We start from the raw sequence: 23,760 nt of genomic DNA on the forward strand, positions 1-23,760 counted from the left end.
AGCGTGCATGCGGCACACGCACACCTAATTGGAATCGATATGAGCAAGCACTCGAAGAAGAAACTGTGTTGTAGCTACAGCCCCTACTAGCATGTTTGGGGCAGCCTCTCTAACTGGAGCACTTCTGTGTCTGCTTAAATGATCTAGTCTTCGGAATATATAGCCATGCTCAGCAGCAGATGAAGAACTGAGGATCCCTGTAAAACTAGATCTTGACTCAGAAAACTACATCCAATAAGCTCAAAAGGCTTTTTACAGTACTGCTGCAAAGTGAATAAGGGACTATAGACACATGGAGAAGAGCAGAAAGCCCTCTTTGTTCTTAGTACTGGACTACACTTCAACTGCTGAAAGCACTAAACAACCAAAGGAACATCCAGCTTCTATTAAAACCCCTTTTGTAGGAGGACTTTATCAAAAAGGTCAAATATCAAACGCCTATCTTTAAGCCACAATCTTGATAGCTCTATAAAGACTCAAATTAATTTAGAATGGAAACTGAAAAGGAAAAAAATGTATAACCTCACGCATGCTACATTTGAAGGTCAGAAAAATCATATTTTGACTATTTTGTCATGAGCCACTTGGCATTACAGAAAAAGGTCAGCTTTAAATTACTGCTCATGCTATACTATTTCATTTCTACTCCTATTTGCTCCTTTGGTAAATGTATCACAGCAAGTTAAAAGTTACATTCCAGCTTCTCACACCTATATAACTGAGAACAAAAATAATAATAATAAATAATAAGTCATCTTCCCTCCATATCACAACCATGCTGTCCTTTTTAATAGGGGAACAATTTCATCTTGGACTGCATTAGTAATCTTCAACATACAAGTTTATTTAATTTACAAAGAATTACAATGCTGTTAATTACCTTAAACAGCTATATGCTGTATTTAAGCAGATATAATGCTGATCTGAAGCCAAAATTCCTTTTTAGTGGTTCTAACTGAAAACATGTTGTGAACTACCATTAAAGAAAATGGTTTAAAGCAATGCTGTCAGCTTAGAATATGTGATCTGGTTTAGGTTTGTCATTATAGAAACCATGTAATTTCTGTACTCCTTAAGAAACATACTAGGCAAGGGATGCACAAACTATGGCCCGCGAGCCGCTTCCGGATCAGACATTTTTATCAGGCCCTCAAGCTCCCGCTAGGGAGCAAGGTTGGGGGCTTGCTCCGCTCTGTCCAGCACTCGCCAGCCCCCGATTCACAATTCCCTTGTTGAGCACAGTCTTCCAGCATGCAGAGCCACACTGCACAGGTGCAACTTCACCACACTGTTTCCGGGATTGGAACCCTGCCCCTATGTGGCAATTCCCCTGCCCGCCTCCCACATGGCAGCGCACCCAATTCCCTCCCGGCGGTACAGAATTCCCTCAGGGGTAAATTACATAGTGAGATTCTCTGGCCTGTATTATGCAGGAGGTCAGACTAGATTAACAGTGATTCCTTCTGGCCTTAAACAGCTATGAATCAAATCCAAATCATATCAAAAGTGCCTAATTTAATGCCATCTGATGGATGCTTCATGGCCTCTATGATATGGAATTTTTGGTTTCTCATTACCAATTAGTAGTGAGGTAGTGTCCACTAGAGATGTGCAAATCTTTATTAGACTAATGTACAAATACCAGTTTCTTTGATCACATATACAAACAAACCAAACACAGATAGTTAATATGGCCACACCGCTTGGAGATAAGCCATTTTAACTCAGCTACTGCCCCAAAACTCCATTCTTGAGCCCATCTAGACCAGCAAATAGACCTGCTGCTGCTGCTAATTGGGAATGGGAGAATTCATTTTTTAAAAATAATTTCGATTGATATTATCTATGTTTATTTCTATGCATTTTTAAGGTTCTCAATTTAAATTTTCACACTTGTAGGAAATTTTTTTAATGTCATTAGAGACTGATCCAAAAAGTTGGAGCTTTATAACCGTTAGAACACAAATTGTTATCACGTGTCAAAATATAGAAAGTAAATATCACTAAATCAAATGCTATTGAAGTTCTCCAACAGCCTTTTCCTTACTAGGCCTATCTGTAAATTATGACTGCTGACAGAATTTTTTAACTTTTTTTTCTGCGTGTTTGGTGAAATCGACATAATTACTAATAAAAATCTAATCCTTCCAAGCCTACTCATAAATGTTGGTAACTTGAGGATAAAATTTGCTTCCTGCAGCTCTGCTGAAATAGTTTTGCCAAGTCCATGCTATCAGTTAAATTATTTTTAGCACTAGGAACCCATTGCAGATAAGTTGATAGTAATAGATCTGTTTGATAGCACAAACTGGACTTCATGTATTTAAAAAAGTAATCATCAGTTGGCAATTTCAATGGTGCTAAGAGGGCAAATTTAAGACCCCAACCCTTATCCTTGGGAAATGTCATGAAAGGAGGGTTTAACTATTAAAGCCCCAATCTCTCTGACTCTGCAGGCTGACGTAATCACCACTAGGAAGGTTGTTTTCCTTGATAAATTAAATAAGGAACAGGTGGCCACAGGTTCAAATATGGGATTTGTGAGGCTTTTGAGAATCAAATTCAGGCCTCAAGCAGGAGTACAAACACCTTTACCCGTGGGAAGGGATTCCCTAAGCCTTTCATAAATCTAGCAGTTGTGGGGTGAACAAACAGAGAAACCTAAGGCTGTTAGGGCTGCCAGGTGAACTTTGATGGAATTGAGGGCCAATCCTGTGTTTTTAAGATGTAGCAGTTACTCCCAAACAAGGGGAAGCAGAGCAGATTCAAGGGTAGCATTGTGGAGTTTGCACCAGTGGCCAAATGTGGACCACTTTTGAAGGCAAGTAGTTCTGGTGGAAACTTTTCTACTATTTAATAGTATGTCATACCTCCACAAAGCAGTATGACTAGCCCCGTGAACCACATAGGAACCACACCTTGTAGCAAAGAATGCCCAAGTTGAGATATATCAGGCATCCGGCGTCCTGAGAGGAGTTGAGGAACAGCTGGAAGATCTATTTGAAGACAGAATAAGGTGAAACAGGTAAGGGAACCTCGCTTCCATTGACCACATCGGGGCTATCAGAATGACTCTGGCCTTGCTCTGCTTGATATTGTTTATCACCTTCAGAATGAGAGGTGGAGGAGGGAAGGCATAAAACAGTCTGCTCATCCAAGGCAGAAGGAAGGTATCCCCCCAGAGAATTGTGATCTAAACCTCCCCTTGAGAAAAACAGATGGCATTTTTAGTTTGTGGTTGTGGCAAAAAGGTCTACATCTGGAAACCCACAAGTCTGAAAGATTGCAAATAGAACCCGAGAATCCAACTCCCACTAGTAATATTGGGAGGAGCGCCTGCTGAGCGTTTTAGCTCTGGCATTCTATAAGTCAGAGACATACATTCCTGAGATCCTAATGTAATGCTTTATGCACCAATTCACACAGCTTTATTGCTTTGGTGCAGAGGGAAAGGGATCTTTCCACCCTGGATGGCCCTGAGGGAGCCAGGATGTCCACTACAGGGCCCGCATCCACCTCGATTTCCTCCGCTTGGATCGTGAGGCTCTAAGCTGCTCGCTGGAGCAATTGCTGGAGGATACGAGTGTCCTCTAGGGCCGGTGCCGCAGCCGTGCCCGAGACTGCTTCGTCCGGGAAGGACGACGAGGAGAGTACATGGAGCGGCCCTTCCTGCGGTGCATGCAGTCCCTCAGGGTCCTGAGGCACATGGTACTGTGGTTGCAGTGCCGGTTCAGAGTCTAACTGCAGCACCGCAACCGGTACCGGAGTCGCCAGTGAGCAGCTTGGCGTATCATGTGGCGCCTGCGGAGCCCGACCTGAAGCCGCAGCTGGTGCCGCTGCCCTGCTAGGGGGTGCTGAACTTGGAAATGGCACACCCCTGCCCAGTGATGGTGCCGGTGGAGGAGGCAGCTGCGCCGGGGCCACCGAGGTCGAGGACACGAGGCCGACCTTGATCGAGGGCCATGGCCTACTGACTAGTGGTAGGCCCAGGGAGTCCAAAACGGCCACTGCGAGGGCGGCTGCCATTGTTGCTGCTACTGCGGGTAACGGTGGTGGCTCGCCCCCGAAACCGATCTCCTGCTCCGCGACCGGCTGGAGCGGTAGGAGTCTGCCTCTGAGTCTGAGGTCTCTGAGTATGAGGACCTGGGGGGAGCAGCACCCGGTGCCGATGGAGAGCCGTGCGGAAGCGGGCCTCTCATCTGGTCCGGTGCCGTCCTCGTGGTGCGGTATGGGGAGGGAGGTGACAGCATGGCCGGCTTGCCCTTAGACTGCCCTGAGGGACGGACCACCATAGGCAACTCCTTGCGGTGTGGGGAGACCGGCGCTGAGAGTCCCATCAGATCTGAGGCTACCTCGAACACCTCCGGCGTCGAAGGGGGGCGTAAGTCACTGCTAAGGTCAGGGAAATTAGGCCGGTCCGGACTCGACCGCCCTCTCTGCGGTGCGGGAGTCGACAGAACCTCCGAGGGCTGTAGCCCAGCCTGTACACTTGCAGTCGCGGACAGCGTCAGCCTCGGATCCTGGTGGGGTGACCTATCCCTCACCGGCTTCCTCCTCTTGGCGGGCACCAGTGAAGGCAAGTGGTGCCGCACTGAGGCCGACTTCCTATGACCCGACTCTGTTCGGTGCCGGGTCTTTGACAACTTGGGCTGGGCCCTAAGTCCTGATGCCTGTGCAGGGGCGCTCCGCACCCAAGAAGATGTGCTGGGCACCGCCTCGGCTGACTCCGGGTTCGAGGGTGGCTGTAGGGCCGCCTCCATCAGGAGGACTAAGTCTTTGAGCCCTGTCCTTGAGAGTTCGCGGGCGGAAGCCTCTACAGATAGAGCACCAGTCCTTTTGGTGGCTCTCTCCGAGGCACCTTAAACACGCGGAGTGCGGGTCACTCTTGGGCATGAATTTCCCACAATCCTTGCAAAGTTTGAACCCGGGGGACCCGGGCATGCCCCAGCGGGTGATGGAAACTCGAGGGGAACCCCCCCAACTACTAAGAACTATATACAGAGAACTAATCAGCTAACTATAATACAACTTTATACACGGACTAAATGGTAAGCCTAGGACACTGCCGACTTGCTATGCGCAAGAGAAGTTCCAGCTAGCCGTCACGGGCGGTAAGAAGGAACTGAGGGGGTGGAGGGTCGGCGGGCCCCTTTATAGGGCGCCGCGGTGGCGCCACTCCAGGGGGCGCCCGGGCCAACCCTATGGATGCTGCTAGGGAAAAATCTTCCGGCTGGCGTGCACGCGGCGTGCGCACACCTACTTTGAATGGACATGAACAACCACTCGAAGAAGAATGATAATTTCACACACACTGAATGTGATGAAGTAACAAGAAGTCAGTAATGCCTAAGAGGGATCCAATATGAGAGTGTCTCAAAATGAGAAGAGCTTTGAAGGCAATTAGCACCAAGAAAAATCCCAATGAGATTTCAGGTCTTATATCATGGCCTACCAAGATGTTTATCTTCACTGTAACAGGTTGGATTCTACCTAAAATACACATTCTTGGCAAATCAAATCCAGGCTGACATCAAAAAGTTGAAAGGAACTAAGTAGGATAAGTAAAATGATAAAAGACCAAGAATAAGAAAAACTAAATCTGTACAGTTTGACTGAACAATAACTAAGGAAATAACTATTTCAAATGTGTAGGACCACTGAGGAAGGCACTGGCTTCGATTGGCTCAAGGGAGTAAAATGAGTAATGCTATGAAATAGAGCAAAGGTAACTTTAAAGTGAATAGGAGGTAAAATGTATTAACAGTGAGAACTATTTCCCTAAGGAAATGTTAAATTATTCTCTTAGTAATCTAAAAGTTCACTGGACAAACACTCTTTGGGATACAGAGAAAATAATTACAGTTGCCCGAAAATTTCCTCTGAATAACCTGTATTATAAATCATTGTAAAACATATTTATAATATATTTTATACATTTTACATATTATAAAATAGAATGTAACGTAATACAAATTACAAATACACATCTACCCCGATATAACGCGACCCGATATAACACAAATTCGGATATACCGTGGTAAAGCAGTGCTCTGGGGGTGCGGGGCTGCGCACTCCGGTGGACCAAAGCAAGTTCGATATAATGCAGTTTCACCTATAACGCGGTAAGATTTGTTTGGCTCCCGAGGACAGCGTTATATTGAGGTAGAGGTGTATCAAGCTACAAAGTTGTTTTGAAAGCAAAAATCCCAACGTTTAGTTCTGAACATGTCAAAATTGGATGTTTAGGATGTTGGAACTTTTCCCTGTTTTTTTTTTTTTTAATGAAACAAAATTGTCACAAAAGCTACAAGATTATGCTAAGCATTTTGATTTAAATGGAACAGCATTCTTTGATGGAAAACGGTCCCATCAACATTTTTCAGCTCCAGTTATAACTTCTGATCTTGTCACTAATTTGAGAAAGTTTTTACACAGTAGGTTAACTACTGTAGGTGGTAATGTTTCTACTCTTTAGTGCAATGCCTGCATGCTGGGGGGGGGGGGGGGGGAAGTGTCATGAAAGCTTAGAATTTGCCATTTGTTGCATTACACAACAGGCCCAGACAGATCCTTGAAGTGTGTGAGCTGCAATTCGTCATTTTAAGGGACTGGGATTTTTGACAACTTGCGTTCTTCACATTTGAAGTCAACCTTACGCAAGTTTCTGAGAAGTAGTGGTGGTGCTTTATTAGGCTCTGCCAAAAATTCTTGGCAGATGTTTTCAGACTATTCAACCGCTTATCACTTTGACAATTTCTTACCAAACCAGTCATACATACATGTACTCAGTAACTACTTACATGCCAAGTTTCAAAATTAAACCTCTTTTTGGTTGTTTACATCCTCATAATACTCAAAAACAGTTGAGGTTTTTGCTTACCCATCAAAAAAATCATATTGGACAAGAAACCAAGCAAGTAAAGTTTCATCCCAAGTCAATGCTACCGAAAATTGAGTGTGAAAACAGAGGAAATACAATGGTAACTGATCTTCAAACTCAACTATGAATTGTAACTAAGTGCTGTGGCAAGGTGGGTGAGATCTTTTATTGGACCAACTTCTACTGGTGAGAGAGACAAGCTTTTGAACCACAGAAAGTTCTTCTTCAGGTCTGGGAGAAACTCCTAGCACCACAGCAAAATGCAAGGTGGAACAGACTGTTTAAGGTAAGTACTTAGCACAAGTAAGGCAGTGGTTTTCAAACTTGTTTCCTTAGGACCCAGTTGAAGAAAACTGTTGATGCCCACAATCCAACGGAGCTGGGGATGAGGGATTTGGGGTGTGGGAAGGGCTCTGGGCTGGGGCAGGGGTGCGGGAATGAGGGCTACGGGGTGGGGCCAGGAATAAGGGATTCATGGTGTGGGAGGGGGCTCTGAGCTGGGGGAGGGGGTCAGGGCTCTGGGTGCAGGCTCTGGAGTGGGGCCAGGGATGAGGGGTTTGGGGTGCAGCAGGAGCTCTGGGCTTGGGGGGGCTCAGTGCTGGGGCACGGGGTTGGGGTGCAGGAGGGTCAGGGCTCTAGGGTGGGGCCGGGAATGAGGGGTTTGGGGTGCAGGAAGGGGTTCCAGGTTTGGGAGGTTCAGCACTGGGGCAGGGGATTGGGGCATGGGGTTGGGGCGCAGACACACCTCTGGTGGCTCCCCGTCAGCAGTGCAGCCGGGGTGCAGAGGCAGGTTTGCTGCCTGTCCTGGCACCGTGGACCATGCTGTGGCTAGCAGCAGGTCCAGCTCCTAGGCAGAGGTGTGCAAGTGGCTACGCATGACTCTCCCACAGGCACCGCTCCCCCTCCACCCAGTTCCCATTGGCTGTGCGGAGCCAGTGCTCGGGGCGAGGGCAGCGCATGGGGCCCTGTGGCCTCTGTGCCTAGGAGCCGGACCCACTGCTGGCCGCTTCTGGGGCGCAGCGCAATGTCGAAACAGGTAGGCATTAACCTGCCTTAGCTGGGCAGCACCGCCAACGGGACTTTTAACATCCCAGTCGGCGATGCTGACCAGAGTGACCTAGTGCCTGACATGCCGTGACCCAGTACTGGGTTGTGATCTGAAGTTTGAAAAACACTGTTGTAAGGGACCATTCAAGTTAGGTCAAGTATAGAGTGATCACATTCTATCAGTCCTCATTATCAATGGAAACCTGCACAACACTTTCAAAAGTTGAGCATGGGAACAAATTAATTACTCTGCTAGATACCAAAAATCATGGACTGAACGGACACTGGATTTATGGCTTATTACAACAATCTCTAATCCACTAACCCCCTATTTTTGGACCTATGACTGCAGAGGCGTTAACACTCAATGTTGAATGGTTCCTTAGGATATATGCTAAGTACTTATGTTAAACAATCTGTTTCACCTTGCATTTTGCTTTGAGGCTGGGAGTTCCTGTCCCAGACCTGAAGAAGAGCTGTGCTTAACTCAAAAGCTTGTCTGGCTCACTAGCAGAAGTTGGTCCAATCTTTAGCAAGGGAAAGTGGCAAAGCCTGAGGAATAAAAGCAAATTGTTAGTGTATGAGAGAAGTGTAAATGACCTTAAATTAAAAAAGTGAAATTGGCTGTACACAAAAGGCTGTCTAATTAAGAAAGTAAACAAATCTAAAGGCCAAGCAAATGTTTATTCTCTTTTACTCCTAGTAAACTTGTGCATTACTTATAATTATAGTGGGAAAAGAATTCAGAGAAACACTTTTTCAAATTGATGCTGTCTATTCAAATTGTACTTTTCATAATCAACTTCACAGCACCTGCCTCCTCTCTAACTGAATTAATCTTTTGGAGATTACTGTGTATCGGAGAAAGGGTTATGAAGGATCAATATATTTTTGGAACAGAGGAACATTTTCCCCTTTTGCCCTGTTGAAGGGGAACTAGTTCATCTCAAAGAGTCCTTCCAAATATATATTTGGAAATTAGTCTTTTGAAAGGTGTTTGTTTTATTGTTGCAGTAATCCTGTTATGGATAAATGAATCATTAATCAATAGTGAAGACATCTAGTGGAGGATGAATACAGACACTCCTCACCCCAATAGCTATCCCTTCTGTTGCAGTAATCAAAATTAATCTGATTCCATCCTTTTGGGTCAGAAGTTTTCACATACAGAATCCTCTGTCTTAAGAACAGACTTGAATTTAGGCTTTATGTTGAGAGAGGAATGAAAAAATTGGGTTGAAATTCTAACCGTAAAAGGATAGTTCTGATCAGCAGAGAAGCAGATATGAGTATAACTAAAATGTATCCCTGTAATGTAATTAAACGCTTATAGAGGAGGTTTTTCTGCTACCTTTGTCTAAACTATTGACAGCTGACCTGAGACACCATGGCCTTGAAGTGACAGAGGGATGTCTTCAAATGAAGTCCATGATGCCAAAGTACTCGACTCTGTAGGTGCTACAAATCCTCCCTTCACTCTGAGACACACACTAGATACAGACAAGCCTTACTGCAGCGGTGTCAGCTGTGTTATGTTTTGAATACTTTACACCTTAATTACTGACCTTTTCTGAAGATTTACAGCCATCTGGATGGTATGCTAGCATTGGTGGTGGTATGCAATACGACTGGTCTGTTGCATTGTTGTGGAAAGCTGGTAGCAGGAGCCATAAAATGGCAGATAGGGCTAGGCTGCTCTGGCATACACACAGAAGGAGGGAATTTCTATCCACAAGGCCTTTAGACTGCCCTAGAGGAAGAACAGAAATCAAGTTAAGCTCCACATTCTAATTTTCTAGATTTCCTAGCACAGTTTAACATCTCACAATTCCAAGGTTCTGAGGAAGAGAGGAGTGAGCCTACAACTACTGCTGGAGGGAAGCAGTGAATTGAATCTATATGAAATGTTAGATCTAGACTCAGGAGTGGGAAGAGTCAACTGTCACTATAACTTTTCATCCCTTATCACTGTTATTGTAATTGGAGGTTTGAGTGTTCTGCTAAATTGACAGTTGCCTATTTATGACAGTTTTATTTAAGTCTCCCTCTCCATCCAGCCAAGATGTAACACAGGGGTGGCCAACCTGTGGCTCCAGAGCCACATGCGGCTCTTCAGAAGTTAATATGCAACTCCTTGTATAGGAACCGACTCCAGGGCTGGACTACAGGCGCCAGCTTTCCAATGTGCCAGGGGGTGCTCACTGCTCAATCCCTGGCTCTGCCACAAGCCCTGCCCCCAACTCCACCCCTCCCCACCCCATCCCCTGAGCCTGCCATGCCCTTGCTCCTCCCCCTCCCCCCAGAGCCTCCTGCACACCACAAAACAGCTGATCGGAAGGTGTGGGAGGGGGAAGCGCGGCTTGGCAGGACTTCCAGTGGGTGGGAGGCACTGGGAAGCTGATGGGGGGCTGCTGATGTATTACTGTGGCTCTTTGGCAATGTACATTCGTAAATTCTGGCTCCTTCTCAGGATCAGGTTGGTCACCCCGATATAACACACACATCAGTTAACTTTGTAACAACTGTGTTAATTGGCTGAGAAACGGTTTATCCATTTTCATAAGTTCAACTTTCCAAAAGAGTTGTCTTTTGGGATGAAATTTCCCATACTTGGTCTAATCTAGTCTACTTAGTCTAGAAAAATGCACATTTCAGCTATTTTTTAATTTAAAAATATTTTAAAAGATTATTAAAAAGCTACTGAAAAAGCAGCTGAAATGTTACATTGATATGGGTATAGTGTTCAATAACAAATGCCTTTATGTGACTGTGGAGGAGAGTTTAATAGTGACAATTGTTTGCAAATTGAAAAAAATATTCTAAATCTGAACAGATAACACTTGTAAAGATTTTAGCAGATCTTAATGAAGCCCCACCACCTCTGGGATCTCTGCATGTTTTCCTTGCCCAACCAGATACATACAGATGCTGCTGCTGAGGAAATTTAGATAAAAGAAATAGTAAATTCCTGAATAAACTATACAGAAAAATTCTCCATAAAAAACTGCCTTAACAGCAGACAGGAAAATGTTGACAGTGTAAAAGATCATGGCTCTAGTCTTTTTTGATGCAATATTAACTAGTCCACAATTGTCATATTTTCTATTACAAGCTCATTAAGTTTCTCATAACATATATGCTGTAAAAGGTGATTGATAGCCTGGTATATTTTTTCTGTATTCTATTGTTTGTTTAGATAATACACAAACATAACAAATGGCAAAAAAGGAAAGACTGATAGCAATGAGTACAAATCAGCAGTAAGGAAGTGCAGACAATTGATATGGGAAACAAAGTTATCAGTGGGGGGGGGGGGGGAAGGGCCCAGTAGGATTAACAACCCGAAGAATATATTCCTTAACTATATCAGAAAAAAAGCAAATCCTAGCAATGCTATAGGTATGATAGCAGACAAGGATGATAGAATTCTGAATCATGATTCAGGAAAGGCAGACATATTCAATAAATATTTCTGTTCTGTATTCCAAAAACAGCAAGGTGATATATTCATGTTATCTTTATTAAATAATCTGCAGGACTTGATAGTTTACACCCCAGTGTATTAACAGAATTAGCTTAAGAGATCCTGGATCCACTAATGCTGATTTTTAACAAGTCTTGTAACAATGGGAAAGTTTCAGAGGACGAGGAAAACCTGATGCTGTGTCTACATCTAAAAATGGTACATAAAATAATCCAAGAAATCATAGGCCAATGAGCCTGACATCATTCATGGGCAAAGTCATGGAAAAAGCTGATATGGGATGCATGTAGTCAAGAATTAAAAGATGGTTGCATAATTAAAGCCAGTTGACCCATTTCCCATAAAACCATGTTTAGTCAAATAAATCTGATATAGTTTTTGTTGATATTATAAATTGGGTTATTCAAATTTATAGATTTGGTTGATAAAAGCAACTGCGTTGACAATTACTTAGGCTTCTGTAAGGGATTTGACTTGGTCCCACATGACATTCCAATAAAATAGCACTACACACAAAAAATTAATTCAGCCCATGTTAAACTGATTAAAAACTCATTAATTGATAGATCACAAAAATAACTAAAATGGGGAATCACCATCCTATGGAGGTGTTTCTAAGGGGTACTGCTGTATCTGCTCTCAGCCAAATGTTATTCAACAGCTCTCTCAATGATCTGGAAGAAAATATAAAAGAAAACTGGTAGAGTAGTAAATAATGAAGGGGGGACAGGTCAGTTAGACTTCTTAGACATTAGCGAATGCGTAATGTGTCTCAGATGGCACGTGACCAGGATTCATCACCAAATTTGGTCCGCTGGTTGGATCATTAGCTTCCCCAGCTTGGGCCAGGTACTGACCTGGACTGCTTAGTAAGATGTGCTCATTTGAGCAACACACACATTTTACTACAGCCAGATACAAGATCATACACATAGGAATAAAAAAATGTAGGTCACTCCTACAGATGGAGGGACTGTATTCTAGAAGGAAGCAACTCTGAAAAAGGCTTACACACACATCATGGTACAAAACTATAAGCTCCCAGCACAATGCTGTATTTAAGAGTACAACTGTAATACTTAGCTATAGAAAAAGACGGTTATCAAGTAAGAGTAGAGAGATGGTATTACCTCTACAGATAGCATGACTGAGAGACTGTACCTAATTCTAGTGTCCACACTTCAAAAAGAATGTTGAAGAATTGGAAACTTCAGAAGAGAGCTAAAAGAGCAATTAGAGATCTGGAAAATACACCGTACCTTGCCACAAGAGACTAAAATGCAATACACTGAGTTCATCAAAGAGAAAATTAGGATGTAACTTGATCACTGCCTACAAGTAAATACATAGAGGAACATATTTCTGAGAGTACATAGCTCTAATGTAGAAAGAAAGAAAAAAAAAGGCATAACAAGATCCAATGGTTGGAAGCCAAGGTTAGCAAATTCAGACTAAAAATGAAGCTGAAAGTTTTAACAGTAGGGGTAATCAACCACTGGATCAACTTACCTAGGGATATAGTGGATTCTTCATCACTTGCAGTCTTTAAACCAACATGCATATTTTTCTAAATTATATACTATTGCACCAAAAGAAGTTAGAGTTGACACAAAGTATTGGCTGAGGTTCTCTGACCGGTGTTATGCAGGTCAAACTAGAAGATCAAGGTAGATTAGTAGATTCTGACCTTAAAATCTACTAATCTATATATGCTCCTCACAGAAGGGACAGTACCTATGTTTTGTGCAGTTATGTGTACTAAAATACAAGCTGTGCAACATGACGCTAAGATTTCTCTTGAAATTTTCACACTGAGGCATGTTTTAACTGTGTATCTAACACATTTATTTGAGGCATTAATATAATTTTGCATTTAGAACATGTATGTCACCATTTAAATAGGTCTGTTAATACACACACTCCCATTCTTAGAAAAGGGGACATCATGATAAGTGACATTCAGACTTAGGTTTACGTTGATCCTCAAACAGCAATAGCCTGAATCTGCTCACTGCAAAACTCTAAGTTAAACTATTTTTGTTAAGCAATTGGAACCACAGGCCTATTTTCATTAGTGCTAAGCGCACAGAAGGCCCATTGACTTGTAGTGGAGTTGTGGGTGCTCAACTCTTGAAAAATCAGGTCCTAAAAGTTTCTGCTTAGAAAGAAAATGGTCCTATCAGACTATATTATGTAATCAGTCATATGAGGAAAAACTAAGGAATCAAAGTTTCCCCCTTGCTAGGCTTTTTTAATTGTGCTGGTTCTACAGGGCTTCTTCTGAAGGATACTTTTTATTAAGTGTTGGATGTTTCATGGTCACATTGTAATGATTTTAGATTAACTTAAAAAGTGGTCTTTCAAAAAAATACACTTTTGGTTTTATCCTCATGGAATATTTTTAAATGTTTCACTTACTATGATATAGCAGTAAAATGTAAGTTGAAATGCTAAAAAGGTCTGATCAGTAAAAACGGAAAAGTGCAACATAATAGTTCTAACCCATGAGCTAGCTTGTCTATGTAAGAAAATTCCAAAGATGGGACTGTTACTGGTGGAAAATGCCATGCATCAAAATCCTCTACCAAGGATGGTTCTCTGGACATCCATCAGTTCCATTTATCCCAGTTCTGATTCAACTCTGCATTAATGGTAGTTACACCAACATGTAGTGGCAGTGTGCATGTGTCCCATTTAAAGGTAAATGAATTGGTGCGAGAAGTCCCCACACTGAGGTCCAGTACTGCTCAGGCCACAGCAGAAATTACCATTCACCTTTCTATACTAAGATGAGAAGATCTCAGTTGGAAATCAGACCCTGAAAACCGCCCTGGACACCACTTAGTCATTTTTATAGTGAGCAAATCCACTTGATAGCCTGAATAACGATGCCCCCTTTGTTCACTATGCCTCAGACTTGCCTGGATTGAGGAGGGCAATGCTTTCATTGCTCTGAGGGGTTCTCTTGGATAACCCCTATTATATTACCTGAGTGCCTCAATCTATAATATACTTAGATTCATAAAACCCCTGTGAGATGGGGATGATAGTCTCTCTGTGTTTCAGTTCCCCATCTATAAAACAGGGTAAATACTAAGTGATTTCTTCACAATAGCACAGGAAGTTAAATACCCTCAGTGTTAAAAATTTGTGCCTTATTTCCAATTTGAGTTTACTTGGCTTAAGCTTCCAGCCATTGATTGTTATGCCTTCCTCCACTAGATTAAAGAGCCCTTTAATACCCAGTATTTTCCCTGTGAAAGTACTTATACACTAATCAAATCACCTCCGTTTTCTTTTTGATAAGCCAAGCAGATTTAGTTCTTTAAGTCTCTTTCATTGTACAACATTTTCTCCAACCCTCAAACAATTTTTGTGGTTCTTTTCCACACACACCAATTTTCTCAACATCCTTTTAAATAGTATTGTAATGTATCCATTATTCTAATATTAGCCTCACCAATGCCACATACAGGAGTAAAATCACCTCCTTACCCCTACTCCCCTGTTCATACATTAGAGGATCACATTACCCCATTTGCCACAGCATCACACAGTGCTCTTCTTGAGTTGCTTGTCCACTATGACCCCTCCTAGATCCTTTTCAGCATCCTTGCTTTACAAAATATACAGTTCTCCATTCTGTAGGTATGGCCTGCATTCCTTGTTCCTAGATATATGACTGGATTTGGCTGTGCAAAATTTAGGGGGTCCAGTTTATGAAGTGATACACGTTGCTCTGTATGATTACCCTGTACCTTTCCATCAATCTTTGTGTTGGGCAGAAGAATATGGGCAACTTACTTCCATGTATATATGGCTGCCTTTATGGACAGGCAATTATAGCTACAATGCAGGGAATATACATCCTTGTGGCTCCATTTTACTTCCATCCACTATTTTCCCTAGCTGCAATAGCTCCACCCCAATATATCACCCACCACCTATTTCCAGTTTGGTTTAGGCAACTACCCCTTCATACTCCCACCAGTTTAGTCATCAGCAGGCCTCCCCACACCACCACCACCACCACATACCAGGTTGTCAGAGGCAAAATGGTAGAAAATTAGCTAGAAAAAAAGTTAGATCTGCCCAAATAGTCCACAATGTCTTAAAGTATAAAAAGCAAACAATTTAGTGTGAGCACTAAGGAGTTACAACAGTGCAACCAAAGCATTACACCCGTACTTGCTGGCCTGTGGTAACCAGAGGTAGTAAACAAAGGCAGTAAAATGCACAGTAATTTAAAAGCACTATTTAAAAGTCAAAAAATACAGTACAGTTTCCCTTCTTTACTTTATACAGAGCAGCACAGCAAACAAAAGCATTCCTGGTGCTAAATAGGCATCTTTGAATTAACACCATGCATAACAGTGTAAGATCCCTCGTCAGAAAAATCACAAGTTAGATAAGTTTTTGGTGATTTATAAGTATTAGCTTAAGGTATTGAGGATAAACTTATTAATTTTAAGGCTAGGATATGAAGTCTGATATCTTCAACTGTCCTTAAATCATCTGGCATTACCACCATAAATTTGGGGACAACAGTTATTCTAATTTAGCCTGCACATTACAAGATAATACATATTTCCCTTACAGCCTCCGTTAAGAAATGTTTCTTCGTCAGTTCAGCAGCAGATGTGGTGGGAGCATCCATTAAACAACCCTGTAGCATAGCTCCCAGGCTGGACTCTAACCTCTTGAACAGTGCCCTTTCTCTGCATATTGGGAACCTAGTCAAGTTAACATCATCCAAGTCAGTACAGATTGCAATAGAGTTAAAATTACTAACTGTGCCCTTTATAAATTCCTTCCCTTTAAAAAGGGAAGGATAAGTACTGGATAAGACCTCGGGGAAAAGTTCTTTACCTCCTTGCTGAGTACCGGAACTGATGGAGAATGTGGAAATGCAAAAAAAGATACAAGTTTTAACTTAGAGGACATTGAGCATCACTGTAACCATATGCATCACGATTACTGATGCATCTCTGTCACTGGACAGCAACTGAAGAGATAGACCATTTCAGAAGCCCACTGACACCCCTGCATAGTACTTCACAAATCTGAGGTTTAGTAAAAGTAGGATTAAGGAGAATATGTTCAATGGCCTGTTGACTGAGTCCCAGAGAAGCACAAAGAATTTGTGTATAGAAGGAACAGCATTACTGGGCCATATAGATGCAAGAAAGAGTGTCAGTGCTTTGAGACCATCAGAACACAGAAAACATATATATTCTGTTTAACAGCAATAATGTACTATGCCTTGTTTTCAGCATGTGCACCGAGCATTCCTGGCATTACCAATGGTGAGTCATGTATCATATAGGTCAGGCGTCAGCAACCTTTCAGAAATGGTGTGCCAAGTCTTCATTTATTCACTCTAATTTAAGGTTTCGCATGCCAGTAATACATTTTAATGTTTTTAGAAGGTCTCTTTCTATGTCTATATTATATAACTAAACTATTGTTGTATGTAAAGTAAACAAGATTTTCAAAATGTTTAAGAAGCTTCATTTAAAATTAAATTAAAATGCTGATCTTATGCCACCAGCCTGCTCAGCTCGCTGCCAGCCTGGGGTTCTGCTCACCTAGGCCGGCAGCAGGCTGAGCGGGGCCTGTGGCCGGGACGGGAGCTGGCAAGGGGCCGGCAGCCAGGACCCCAGACTTCCCAATCGGAAGGGGGAGGGGGTGAGAGGGGCGGATGGATTCGAGACAGGGGGCGGTGGGGGGGGTTCAGGGGTCAGGGCAGAGGGAGTGTGGAGGGTTCAGGGCAGATGGCTATGGGGTGCAGGGCAGAGGGCTGGGTTGTGTATGGGGGTTCAGAGGTCAGGGCAGAGGGCTGGGGTGCTCAGATCGTGGGGGTGCTCCCAGCCCCCTGCCCTGAGCGGCTCAGGGCAGGGGGCTGGAAGGGATATGCCCTGTTCCACCCCTTTCCCCAAGGCCCCGTCCCTACCTCTTCTCTGCCTCCTCTACGGAGCAGCGAGCACGCTGCCACTCTTCCCCCTCCCCCTCGCAAGGGCCATCAGCTGATCAGCGCAGGGAAGGAGAGGAGGAGGGGCAGGAAAGCAGCACACTGGGGGAAGAAGCTGGCGAGGGGGGAAGCTTGGCCGCCGCAGGACCAAGCTTCTGCCACATGCCCCCGCAGGGGAGAGCAGTGGGGGGGGGGGGGCGCAGCTGGGGGCCAGGAGCCGGGACAGCAGCAAGCAGCAGCATGCCACTCAAAATCAGCTTGCATGCCATGGTTGGCACATGTGCCGTAGGTTTCTGACCCCTGATATAGGTCCAAGTTGGCACATTGGGAAGTTGCGGTGCAAAGGCTGTCGTCAGACAATGCTTTCCCCATTGTATTTTGCATATTTGTGAGACAACCTGCAGAAATAAATTGGGGGGGGGGGGGGAGGGACATCATCCACAGCACAAAGTGTATCAGACATCACAGACTATCAGGGTTGGAAGGGACCTCAGGAGGCCATCTAGTCCAATCACCTGCTCAAAGCGGGACCAATCTCCAACTAAATCATCCTAGCCAGAGCTTTGTCAAGCCTGACCTTAAAAACCTCTAAGGAAGGAGATTCCACCACCTCCCTAGGTAACCCATTCCAGTGCTTCACCACCCTCCTTGTGAAAAAGTTTTTCCTAATATCCAACCTAAACCTCCCTCACTGCAACTTGAGACCATTACTCCTTGTTCTGTCATCTGGTACCACTGAGAACAGTCTACCTCCACCCACTTTGGAACCCCCTTTCAGGGAGTTGAAAGCAGCTATCAAATCCCCCATCATTCTTCTCTTCTGCAGACTAAATAATCCCAGTTTCCTCAGCCTCTCCTTATCAGTCATGTGCTCTAGCCCCCAATCATTTGTTGCCGCCCTCTGCTGGACTCTTGCCAATTTTTCCACATCCTTCTTGTAGTGTGGGGTCCAAAACTGGACACAGTACTCCAGATGAGGCCTCACCAATGCCGAATAGAGGGGAATGATCACAGCCCTCGATCTGCTGGCAATGCTCCTACTTACACATCCCAAAATGCTGTTATCCTTCTTGGCAACAAGGAGACACTGTTGACTCCTATCCAGCTTCTTGTGCCCTGTAAACCCTAGATCCTTTTCTGGAGAACTACTGCCTAGCCACTCGGTCCCTAGTCTGTAGCAGTAAATGGGATTATTCCATCCTAAGTGCAGGACTCTGCACTTGTCCTTGTTGAAAAACTCAGATTTCTTTTGACCCAATCCTCTAATTTGTCTAGGTCCCTCTGTATCCTATCCCTGCCCTCCAGCGTATCTAGCACTCTTCCCAGTTTAGTGTCATCTGTAAACTTGCTGAGGAAGCAATCCACGCCATCCTTACTGAAGATATTGAACAAAACCGGCCCCAGGACCAACCCTTGGGGGACTCCCCTTGATACCAGCTGCCAACTAGATATGAAGCCATTGATCACTACCCGTTGAGCCCGATGAGCTAGCCAGGGATTTGGAGCTGTGCTCCGGCCCCGCACCAGCTCCAGGCAAAAACCTGCAGCTCCACTGCTCCGGAGCTGCTCCATGCTCCGTTCCAAAGCCCTGGATCTAGCCTGTTTTCTATCCACTTTATAATCCATTCATCCAGCACATACTTTAACTTTTGCTGGCAAGAATACTGTGGGAAACCGTATCAAAAGCTTCCCTAAAGTCAAGGAATAACATGTCCGCTCCTTTCCCCTCATCCACAGAGCCAGTTATCTCATTATAGTAGGCAATTAGGTTAGTCAGGCATGACTTGCCCTTGTTGAATCCATGCTGACTGTTCCTGATCCCTTTCATCTGCCCTTCAGGCTAACAAATGCTCATTACATAAGATATCCCACTTCATAAGAAAGATAGGAAGTATGGCAAGAGACCACTCTGGCTTAACCAGGAGATCTTCAATGATCTAGAAATCAAAAGAGTACCACAAAATAAGTGGAAACTAAGTGAAATTACAAAGGATCAACATAAATAACATGTAGGTACAAAATTAGAAAGGTGAAGGCACAAAATGAGATCAAACTAGCTAGAGACAAAGGATAACAAGAAAACATTCTACAAATACATTAGAAGCAAGAGGAAGACCAAGGACAGGGTAGGCCCATTATTCAATGAGGGGAGAAAAACAATAACAGGTGCTTAATGATTTCGGTTTCCATTTTCACCAAGAAGGTTGGTGATGATTGGAAGTCTAACATAGTGAATGCCAGTGCAAATGAGGTAGAATCAGAGGCTAAAAGAGGGAAAGCACAAGGTAAAATTACTTAAGACAAGTTAGATGTCTTCAAGTCACCAGAGCCTGATTAAATGCATCCTGGAATACTCAAGAAGCTGACTGAGGAGATATCTGAGCCACTAGTGATTATCTTCGAAAAGTCATGGAAGACTGGAGAGATTACAGAAGACTGGAAAAGGGCAAATACAGTGCCCATCTATAAAAAGAGGAATAAGGACAACCAGGAGAATTACAGACTAGTCAGCTTAACTTCAGCACCCAGAAAGATAATGGAGTAAATAATTAAGCAATTAATTTGCAAACATCTAGAACAGGGATTCTCAAACTTCATTGCACCATGATCCCCTTATGACAATGAAAATTACTACATGACCCCGAAGGGGGTACCAAAGCCTGAACCCACCAGAACCCTGATGCCCAAGCCAAAGTCAGGGGCCAAAGCTGAAGTCCAAGGTCTTCAGCCTCAGGCAGAGGGCCTGTAACCTTAGCCCTCATCAAGTCTAAGCCAGCCCTGGCAACCCCTTTAAAACAGGGTCGCGACCCACTTTGGGGACCCAACCCACAGTTTGAGAACCCCTGATCTAAAAGATAATAAGGTGATAAGTAACAGTCAGCATGGATTTGTCAAGAACAAATCGTGTCAAATCAATCTAATAGCTTTCTTTCACAGGGTAACAAGCTTTGCGGACAGGGGGAAGCAGATGTGGTATATCTTGACTTAAGTAAAGCTTTTGATACTGTCTCGCATGACCGTCTCATAAATAAACTAGGTAAATGCAATCTAGATGGAGCTACTATAAGGTGGGTGAATAACTGATTGGAAAACCATTCCCAGAGAGAGTTATCAGTGGTTCACAGTCAAGCTGGAAGGGCATATTGAGTGGGGTTCCGCAGGGATCTGTTCTGGGTCCAATTCTGTTCAATATCTTCATCACTGATTTAGATAATGGCATAGAGAGTACACTTAAAAAGTTTGCGGATGATACCAAGCTTGGAGGTGTTCCAAGTGCTTCGGAGGATAGGATTATAATTCAAAATGACCTGGACAAATTGGAGAAATGGTCTGACGTAAATAGGACGAAATTCAATAAAGACAAATTCAAAGTACTCCACTTAGGAAGGAACAAATCAGTTGCACACATAAAAACTGGGAAATGACTGCCTAGGAAGGAAAGGGATCTGAGGGTCATAGTGACCACAAGCTAAATATGAGTCAATGTAACACTGTTGCAAAAAAAGCGAACATTATTTTGGGATGTAGTAGCAGGAGTGTTGTAAGCAAGAAATGAGACGTAATGCTTCCGCTCTGCACTGATTAGGCCTCAATTAGAATATTGAGTCCAGTTCTGGGTGCCACATTTCAGGAAAGATGTGGACAAACTGGAGAGAGTCCACAGAAGAGCGCCAAAAATGATTAAAGGTCTAGAAAATATGACCTATGAGGGAAGATTGAAAAAACTGGGTTTGTTTAATCTGGAATAGAGAAGACTGAGATGGGAAATAGCAGTTTTCAAGAACATAAAAGGTTGTTAACAAGGAGGAGGGAGAAAATTGTTGTTCTTAACCTCTGAGGATAGGACAAGAAACAATGGGCTTAAATTGCAGCAAGGGAAGTTTAGGTTGGACATTAGGAAAAACTTCCCAACTGTCAGGGTGGTTAAACACTGGAATAAATTGCCTACAGAGATTGAAGAATCTCCATCATTGGAGATTTTTAAGAGCAGGTTAGACAAACACCTGTCAGGGATGGTCTAGATAATACTTAGTCTTGCCATGAGTGCAGGGGACTGGACTAGAGGACTTTGAGGTCCCTTCCAGTTCTATGATTATATGAAAATGGGCACAGAGGTCTCATTAAATAAAGAATCCTAATTTTTAGGTAGCAGTGGCTTGTACACTGCCCACTTAGATCCCATGGAGTATCTGTACCGGCAGAACAGTCTTATACAACTTCAGTATGATAGCCCCAACAGTAGCTCTACCAACAAACTGGTTCCCCACTGACCGCAGTAAATGGAGATGGCCAGTTTCCAAAGATGAAGAGACATGCTGCTGGGAGGGAAGAGAGGCTCTGATCCTGGTTCGCTGGTGCTTCAGTATCCAGGCAGTTAAGCAGAGCGCCAAGAAAGTTGCTTTCTGTAATCTGAAGTTCTGCCTCACTCCTGAACACCCCAGGTCTCCAAACTATCTGGTCATACAACTAGAGCCCTGCACAGATATAAAAACTGGATCCGCATCAGATCCATGATCTGCAAACATGGGCTGCGCATATAAAATGGATATCTGCAGATTTACAGGGTTCTAGACACAGTCACATTTGATGGCCTGCTCCAAAAGCAGTATGCAGGTAATCAAAGAATACATAATAGAAAAATGTAGAGCTGTCATCATACCACATCATAAATCTTGATATCTCTGGGTCCCTTATCTCCTTCCCTATAACTATTCAAACAACTGCAAAGACTCTCTCTACCTCTTAGCTACAAGAATCAACATCCGACTCCATGGACAGGATCACAACCTGGGCTAACTCCAGGCTAAGAGATGAATTTGGAAAGGTCATTGGCAACAAACCATCATACCCACATGGCAATGCAGTAAGTTGATGTACCACAGCATAATATCAACATATGGCTCAAATGTAAGATGGCTTCTACTAACACAACTTTGACAGTGTGGGAAAAAAACCCACAATCGATGCATGTTTACACTGGTAAATTTTTCTAATGAAGATAAACCCTGTATAGGAAAGAATCTATTACTTTTCCCACTGTGGTAAAGGCTAATATTTTCCCCTTAAATCCCAGTTTTATTGAATATTTCTGACTATTTTTGAGAACCTTTATAATACATATATTGCAATATAATTGGACAAATATCCAAAGCGCCCCACAAGTTAGCATTCAGACCCAAAACATATATTAGCTACAGTTTACTAAACAAGCACATATATATATATATATATACACATATAAAAATAAAAAAAATATCAAACTGGGGTGTTTGATTTATATATATAAGGATGTAAAAAGGGAAAGAAATACCTTCATGTAGCTTTATGAAAGTTTGAGGCAGGCACTACTGTAGCAATATTAGCTAGCATCTGTCAGTTAAGTTGTAGTTTTGTCTTTTTATCATTAACATCCCAAATAATCATCTTACAAATTAAGTCTACCACTAAATTATAAAACCAAAAGCTATAATATTATTTAAACAAATATTTTTCGAAAAATTTGGAAGGGTTTTAATTATATAGGATTTGTTCATGGAAATAAGAGTATAATGATAACAAACAAGTGCTAAGAGGTAACTAGTTCCCAGTGTAAAACTACTACTCTAGATATCTAATTAGTCCAGTTCAGACCCAGAGGAATTGTTTCTTTCGGCCTCACCGAAGCAGAGACGACCAGCAAATCTAAAACACTACAATTAAATTTTTGTAGGTTCATGATAAGAGCCCTTATATGGGGGTGGGCAAACTTTTTGGCCCAAGGGCCACATCTGGATATGGAAATTGCATGGCGGGCCATGAATGCTCACGAAATTGGGGGTTGGGGTGCAGGAGTGGGTGAGGGCTCCAGCTGGGGGTGCGGGCTTTGGGGTAGGGCTGGGGCTGAGGGTTACAGGAAGGTGTTCCAGGCTGGGACCGAGGGGTTCGGAGGGTGGGAGGGGATCAGGGCTGTGGCAGGGGGCTGGGGCAGGGCATAGGAGGGCGTCAGAGGTGCAGGCTCTGGGCAGCACTTACCTCAAGCAGCTCCCAGAAGCAGCGGCACGCAGCCAGGAGGCTCTGCTGCACGCTGTCCCATCCACAGGTGCCGCTCCTGCAGCGCCTATTGGCCACAGTTCCCAGCCAATGGGAGCTGTGGGGGCCACGCTTCGGGTGGGGACAGCTTGCAGAGCCCACTCACTTCCCTTATGTGTAGGAGGCAGAGAGGGGACATGCTGCTGCTTCCGGAAGCCATACGGAGCGGGTCAAGCCCCCGACTCCGCTCCCCAATAGGAGCTCAAGGGCTGAATTAAAACTTCTGGAGGGTCGGATGCAGGCCTTGGGCCGTAGTTTGCCAACCCCTGCCTAGTATTCACTAAGGACTGCAGATTCTAACCAAAGAAA

The 23,760-nt window shown here is 43.6% G+C and overlaps 1 protein-coding gene across 1 annotated transcript in view; it reads right to left on the reverse strand.

The window, feature by feature from the left end:
• GALNT1 (polypeptide N-acetylgalactosaminyltransferase 1) overlaps positions 1-23,760 on the reverse strand; it is a 169,778-nt gene that overhangs the window by 121,589 nt on the left and 24,429 nt on the right. The window contains exon 2 of the mRNA XM_039524380.1: positions 9,493-9,677. The gene's annotated coding sequence lies outside the window, so the exon portion shown is untranslated. The remainder of the gene's footprint in view (positions 1-9,492; positions 9,678-23,760) is intronic.

This window comes from Mauremys reevesii, linkage group 2 (assembly GCF_016161935.1).
Source record: "Mauremys reevesii isolate NIE-2019 linkage group 2, ASM1616193v1, whole genome shotgun sequence".
Taxonomy (NCBI): domain Eukaryota; kingdom Metazoa; phylum Chordata; order Testudines; family Geoemydidae; genus Mauremys; species Mauremys reevesii.